Here is a 7,434-nt window from a genome sequence, read left to right on the forward strand (position 1 = left end):
ATGGCTAGTCAGAGTACTAATGAGATGGGCAAAGCCAGCCCGGCCCCATCAGACGATGGGCAGGTGGGTCCCGGGGAGGCTTGGGAGACCTTGGTCTCCCATGGGGACAGAGCCGCAAGCCACGATCCAAGTCTTCAAGACAACCCGCAACCACCAGACCAAGGCGCCACCAACGTGGAAGGAAACGTTCTTCTGGGACTGTCCTTCCCAAGAAAGCTTTGGAGAATAGTGGAGGAGGATTGCTTCACGTCGGTGCGCTGGAATGATGACGGAGACACCGTGATCATCCAGAAAGACCTCTTTCAGAGGGAAGTTCTGTGCCGAAGGGGCAACGAGAAAATCTTTGAATCAGACAGCCTGAAAAGCTTCACCCGCCTACTGAACCTACACGGATTCAGCAAAGTGCGCCCAGGCGACTCTTCAGTTTCCTATCCAGGAAATAACGTGATGGTAAAGTAGAACGTCCTCGTGTTTCTCGTGTTCTCTGTTACTCGAACATCTTCCCAGTAGACCAAGAACAATGATATGCTGAAAGGGTTTCATTTCAGGGCATAACTCTTTTTCACTTGAGACAGTACTTACAGAAAGACGAGAACGTATAGATTTTCATATGAAACTATAAGCCCCTTAGAGATAACCTGCAGGGATCACTAAAGAGTCTGAGAGGCCAGTTAATGTCAAATAGATGTATTTTCAACCCAAAGGACTAAAATAATTAATTTTGTTTCAGATCTACAGAAACGGGAACTTCCAGAGGGACCGGCCTTGGCTGGTCCAGAACATCAATACACAAGGAACCCAGATGACTCGCAGCTGGCCTGGGAGCGGTGGAACACCTCCAAAGAGACCCAAGAGGCAGACCCCGACAAGGTACTCCCTGAGGCTTCAGCAGAAAAGGGGTACCAAAGAAGCCGAGGAAAAGGCCCAGAGGAAACCCCCAAATTCTTGGGAACACAGTGCTACCCAGTTATCCGAGCACTTGCATCTGCAGCCCACCAGCAGTGCCATGGATATAGAATGTCCAAGTGAGGCAGGCGGCCCAAGTGGGGAGGGTCCATCTGGGCATGACATGCTTGTGCCCACGGCTACTGCCGGAACCGACGGCATGGAGGCTCTGCCCCCCAGGTCCCCAATTTACCCACGACGTGGTCCGGTGACGTCTTTGTACGACATCTGCTATTCCACCCTCATAGCTAGCTTGTCACTGGTGTCTCTACCCCCGTTACCTGAGGAAGAGCAGGAAGTCTCCGTACATTGCTATTGCTCACTCTGTGAGCAGCTTAAGGACAATGCAGGTCCCTAGTCGCAAGTGTCGGAAGACAATCGCCACTTTGTAACCACGAATCCATTGTGTGTTTTAAAAAACTGCAAAACTACATGGTAGTTAATAAACAAAGCAATGAGAATTGTGAGTCCGTGTTCTTTTGTTTCCACGCCACACACCTCATCAGATAAGCCCGAGACTAGAAATCCTGGCCTCAGGCAGGCTTTTGTCCCACTGTCCTCTTTCAGTTTCACACACTCTGTCAAGGACCTGGCTAGGGGGTCCTGAGGCAAGCCCAGGAAGATCTGGTCCCCTGAGCCTTGCCTGCCGGTCAGGAGACAGAACTGCAGGGCCCTGACCTTGGGGGAATGACCTGACATTAGTCATGCATCTTGAAACAGGAGGGTCTTTCCTCACAGGCCCCCCTATGTCCCCAGGCTTCTGATCAGCAGCTGAGCATCTCTAGCCCAAGTTCCAGGGGCCTTCCAGGGAGGCCTGCCTAAGACTCGGGCCACCCCATCTGCTAAGTGGCATGGGACGGAGGCAGCCTGCTTCAGAAGAGGGGCCATTACACATTGCTCACAGGGACGGGGAAGGCGCTGTCTGGAGGGACCTGCTGCTGGAGAGGCTGGGACGGGACTCCATGCAGATTCGGGCCTTGCTTTGGGAAGGGGAGAAACATGGCTGTGGAGCGATCGCTGGCAAGTGGCAACACCCTGAGCACTGCTCAGACCCCTCCAAGTGTACCCCCAGGACCTTGCTCAGAAGTTTGGGGCTTGTTTTCTTTTAAACCTGTTGGGATGAGGCTGTGGTTTCTATAAGCACCGCATCTTCAAAGGGGCAGCAAGGGACCAAAGTAAGGATCTGTGTGGTATGGCCGTAGACATTTGACCCAGTGATCCCACTTCTAGGAATATATCCTAAGAGTCCCGAAACACTCATCAGAAAGAACTTATGCCCCCCTATGTTCATAGCAGCACAATTTACAATAGCTAAGCTCTGGAAACAGCCCAAGTGCCCATCAGTAGGTGAGTGGATAAAAAGCTATGGGACAGTCACACCACGGAATACTGTGCAGCTGTAAAGAAGAGGGATCTCTTACCCTTTGGGACAGCATGAGGGGCCGAAAAGTATTATGCTGAGTGAAATAAGCCAGGCAGAGAAAGGCAAGTATCACGTGATCTCACTTATATGTGGAATCTAATGAAGAAAATGAACTAACAAGCAAAATAGAAACAGAGTTACAGACACAGAGAACAGAGTGACAGCTGTCAGACGGCAGGGGAGTTGAGGGGCTGGATGAAAAAGGTGAAGGGATTAAGAAGTACAAACTGGCAGTCACAGAATAGCCATGGAGTTGTGGACTACAGCATAGAGAATATAGTCAGTAATATCAAGATAAGTATGCATGGGGCCAGGTGGATACTTGAAGCAGTAGGGGGACCACTCTGTAAAGTACGTGATTGTCTAGTCACTGTATTGTACATCTGAAACTAATACAGAATAATATTGAATTTAAACTGTAACTGAAAAATTAAAACAACTAATTAGAAAGAACTAGTCATCAAAAATAAAGAAGGGTAAAGTGGGAAGGCATTAATAAATCTTCATATTTTTCTTGGCTTTTTATTTCAAAGCAAAAGCAAAAGTTCATTTTTTTTTTAATATATCTTTATTGATTTCAGAGAGAGGAAAGGAGAGGGAGAGAGAGAGATAGAAACATCAATGATGAGAGAGTCATTGATCAGCTGCAGCCGGCAACCCGGGCCTGTGCCCTGACCGGGAATCGAACCCCAATCGCCTGGATCCTAGGTCGATGCTCATCCGCTGAGCCACACCCGCCTGGGCAAAAGTTCGTTTTTTCCCATTGGTTTATTCTTTTTTTTCTTTCTAATTTGTCTTTATTGTTGAAACTATTACAGATGTCTCCCTCCCCCCCCCCCATTGACCCCCTCTACCCCACTCCTGCCCCCTTCCTCCCCAGGCCTTCACCTCACTATTTTCTGTGTCCATGGGTTATGCACACATGCATATAAGTTCTTTGCTTAACCTCTTCCCACCCCTCTCCGCCCTCCCCTCTGAGATTCATCAGTCTGATCCATGCTTCCATGCCTCTGGGTCTACTTTGTTCATCAGTTTGTTTTGTTCATTAGATTCCACATATAAGTGAGATCATGTGATACTTGACTTTCTCTGCCTGGCTTATTTCACTGAGCATACTACTCTCCAGGTCCCTCCATGCTGTCCCAAAAGGTAAGATTTTCTGCTTTTTTCGGGCCACATAGTATTCCATGGTGAAATGTCTCACAGCTTTTTTATCCACTCTTCTACTGATGGTCACTTGGGCTGTTTCCAGACCTTAGCTATTGTAAACAATGCTGCTAAGAACATAGGGGTGCATAGATTCTTTCTGATTGGTGTTTCAGGATTCTTACAACATATTCCCAGAAGTGTAATCACTGGGTCAAAAGGCAGTTCCATTTTTAATTTTTTGAGGAACAGTCTGCATTCCTACCAGCAGTGTACTATGGTTCTCTTTTCTCCACATCCTCACCAACACTTGTTGTTTGTTGATTTGTTGATGGATCTATTCTGACAGGTGTGAAGGGATACCTCATTGTGGTTTTAATTTGCATCTCTCTGATGGTTAGCGACATTGAGCATTTTTTCATATATCTCTTGGCCATCTGTATGTCCTCTTTGGAGAAGTGTCTATTCAGGTCCTTCACCCATTTTTTCATTGGATTGTTCACCTACCTCTTGTTGAGTTGTATGAGTTCTTTGTACTTTTTGGGAAACAGCCCCATATCAGACACATCTTGGGAAATGCGTTCTCCCATACCATGGGTTTCCTTTGTATTTGGGGCCTGATTTCTTTTGCTGTGCAGAAGCTTTGGAGTTCGATGTAGTCCCATTTTTTGAGGACCCTCCATACTGTTTTCCACAGTGGCTGCCCCAGTCTGCATTCCCACCAGCAGGGCACCAGGGTTCCCCTTTCTCCACACCCTCGCCAGCACATGTCGTTTTTTGATTTGTTGATGGAGCCATTCTGACAGGTGTGAAGTGATACCTCATTGTGGTTTTAATTTGCATCTTCCTGATGATTAACAACCTTGAGCATTTTTTCAAATGTCTCTTGGCCATCTGTATGTCCTCTTTGGTAAAGTGTCTGTTCAGGTCCTTTGCCCATTTTTTAATTGGCTTGTTTGTCTTCCTGGTGTTGAGTTGTTTAAGTTCTTTACATATTTTGGAGATTGACCCCTTATGCCATGTATCATTGGCAAATACGTTCTCCCATGCAGTGGATTCTGAGCGGGTTTTGTGCTGTGCAGAAGCTTTTTAGTTGGATGTAGTCCCATTTGCTTATTTTTTCATTTATTTCCCCTGCCCGAGGAGACATCGGGAAAAATATTGCTCTGAGAGACGCCTGAGATCTTACTGCCTGTGTTTTGTTCTAGGATTTTTATGGTTTCATGACTTACATTTAAGTCTTTTATCCATTTTCAGTTTATTCTTGTGTATGGTGTAAGTTGGTGGTCTAGTTGCATTTTATGCATGTAGCCATCCAATTATCCCAACACCATTTATTGAAGAGACTGTCTTACACCATTGTGTGCTCTTGCCTCCTTTGTCAAATATCAATTCACAGTATAGGTGTGGGTTGATTCCTGGGCTCTGTTCTGGTCCATTGATCTACATGCCTGTTCTTGTGCCAGTACCAGGCTGTTTTGATTCCGATGGCCTTAGAGTATAGTTTAACATCAGGTATTGTGGGTCCTCCAACTTTGTTCTTCCTTCTCAAAAGGTCCTGAGCAGGGTACCTAATAAGGGCTGCCTGCCTGGCAGTCACGGGACCCAGGGCTGATTTTCCAGGACTGAGGAGGCTAGCCCAGGGAGACCATTTCCATAATGCCTTTCTTCAGCTCCACTGAAGTCAGCAGTGCGAATATTTCATCTTCAGAGGACAAGATGAGCCTGAGGTCCTAGATTCTTCACCACAGTGGACATTCGGTGGCTCTTGAATCAAAGAACATGAGCTAATGGTCTTACAGAAGCCTTGGGACTCGAGAGTGCCTTAAACATCAAATAAACATCTGTTCTCCATGAAATGACCAACTGTGGCTTCCAGAGTCTTCTCTTCAATTTCCAGCCCATAAAATGGGCAAATCCTTTCCAATCAGTAATCAGCAGAGTCATGAGCTAGCAAAGGCCACAAGGACACCTCATTTTCAATCGTTAAAGAACCCGCTTAAGACACAATACTTTGGTAGGCAACTGAAGGGAGCTGGCTGTTTAATCAGAGACACCAGGATCCTCTCTCTGAAAAGCCACCAAGTCTTAGCCTCCAGGGCACATCCTCCCAGAATAAACTGGCTTCTTGAATAAATGCTTTGTCAGCCTGTTTAGAAGCACAAAGACCATGAGCCCGAATCTGGACCTGAGGCTCCATTAAGGATGCAGTCCTTAGGCTGAGGGGCCCCTTCCCAAATGCCTTTGCACTTCCCTTTCAGAAACAAAGGATTGGCGCTCAGAGAGGACAAAGGACCCCACTTAGTGGCAGAGCTGGGGCAAGGACCTAGGACCGGTGCAGGTGGGGCCTTTCCACGGTACCGCTCTACCTCCCTATTCAGAGTTGTCCAATTTGGTCCACAACAGCTCGAGAACATGGGTCACTGAAACCACTGTAGTATCCTCTCCTCTATGGTGAAGACGAATCTGACTTTTGTCCCATCTCACATCCAGACACTCATTTACGTTCAAGTACATATTTATGATTATCTTCCTATGGGCTTCCTTCAGTCATGGCTAGCTAACCAAGTCTTAATTTTCCTTGGTAGTGAGTCTGTGTAAAGTCGGGTCTTTGGAAAGTATCTAACCCAAGAGCAAATGAAATGATTCAATGTGCCTAGTGTCAAGAATATGGCAGGAGAGGGACACACAAGTGAGGGTGCGGTGAGCTTCTGGCAAAGAGAACAGGGCTGGCATGAGAGTGAGTCAGTGGAATGCTTTGTTTCTACAGAGCTGAATATATGCCTAGCCCCCAACTCAGTGATGGAAAGGGGAAGTACCAAAGGAGATCCAATTTGGAAATAGGAGGCCAGAAATCTGGGAAAGCACAAGCCCACCAACCTCACTGAAGAAAAGAAATGGGGTATAGAGGAGGCCTCCAGGGAGGCTGAACCCAAGGGTCTGGGGAGGGTGATTTGAGAAGGCAAATGCAGGTGCCCCAAAGTGAGGCCATCCTGGGTAGTGAAAAGAGTTCCTATGGAGAAGAAATGGAAACTAAAGTCAATCCCCTTGTGACCTGAGAAGGGTGAGATTTGAGGGCAAACAGAGCTTAATAGAGGGCTCCCCAGCACAGCAGAGGGTGCGGCTGTCCATTCACACACCAACACTGTGGGTAATGCTATGTCTGAGTTGCTTGGGGTAGCACTGAGGTTGAGGAATGAGAGGACCACTCCCAACTGTGCTGGACCACAGCCCTACCTAAGGGACAACTTGACCCAGGGGTAAGAACATAAGAGTCTTTTTTGGGCCCATCTGAGCAGGACCCACCAGCCAGGAGGAGCAGCTGGAAGAGACCAAAGTGGAAACTTGGGGGGGGGGGTTGGCATTCAAGAGCGGGGCTACCAACTGAGCCTGGGCCAACCACCATCTTCTGGGAGGGACAGTCCCCCAGGAGCCCGCCTGACCCGGGTAGTCTTGGTGATAGCCAAGTTAGGACTAACCAGGACCTGGCCCTTGAGCAATCAAATTGGCCATCAACAGGCCTCCCCCAGCTGTAGGGGTGGGAGTGGACATAGGACCGTGACTTCTCAACCCATCCAGTGCCTAGCAACGCGAAACAATGTGCCTGGCAGCAGATAAGCACCCTTTCTTGTAACATGAGCTTTATTTTTCTGTACTTTCTGAAAAGAGAGAAACTGGGGGCCCTACACACATCTACTCCCCCACACTTGGCCAGGCCCCACACCCCAGAGCAGTTGAGAACCAGCTTTGTGACATCACATGACCACTGTGACAAGCAGCCGCTTGCCCCACGACCGACAGTCTAGAATTTTCAGGACAGTACATTTGGGGCATCCCTGCTGTGACCAAAGGCATTTCTGACCCCAGTGATCAGTGATAGGATCCCTGGTAGCAAATGCTTTTTGATGTAGAGCAGCTCC

At 47.8% G+C, this 7,434-nt stretch overlaps 1 pseudogene; it reads left to right on the forward strand.

Annotated features, from left to right (window-relative positions):
- On the forward strand, positions 1 to 1,303 carry LOC148090370 (heat shock transcription factor, X-linked member 3 pseudogene; annotated as a pseudogene).
- The last annotated feature ends 6,131 nt before the right edge of the window (positions 1,304 to 7,434 follow it).

Source organism: Miniopterus natalensis, chromosome X, assembly GCF_054644295.1.
Source record: "Miniopterus natalensis isolate mMinNat1 chromosome X, mMinNat1.hap1, whole genome shotgun sequence".
NCBI lineage: Eukaryota > Metazoa > Chordata > Mammalia > Chiroptera > Miniopteridae > Miniopterus > Miniopterus natalensis.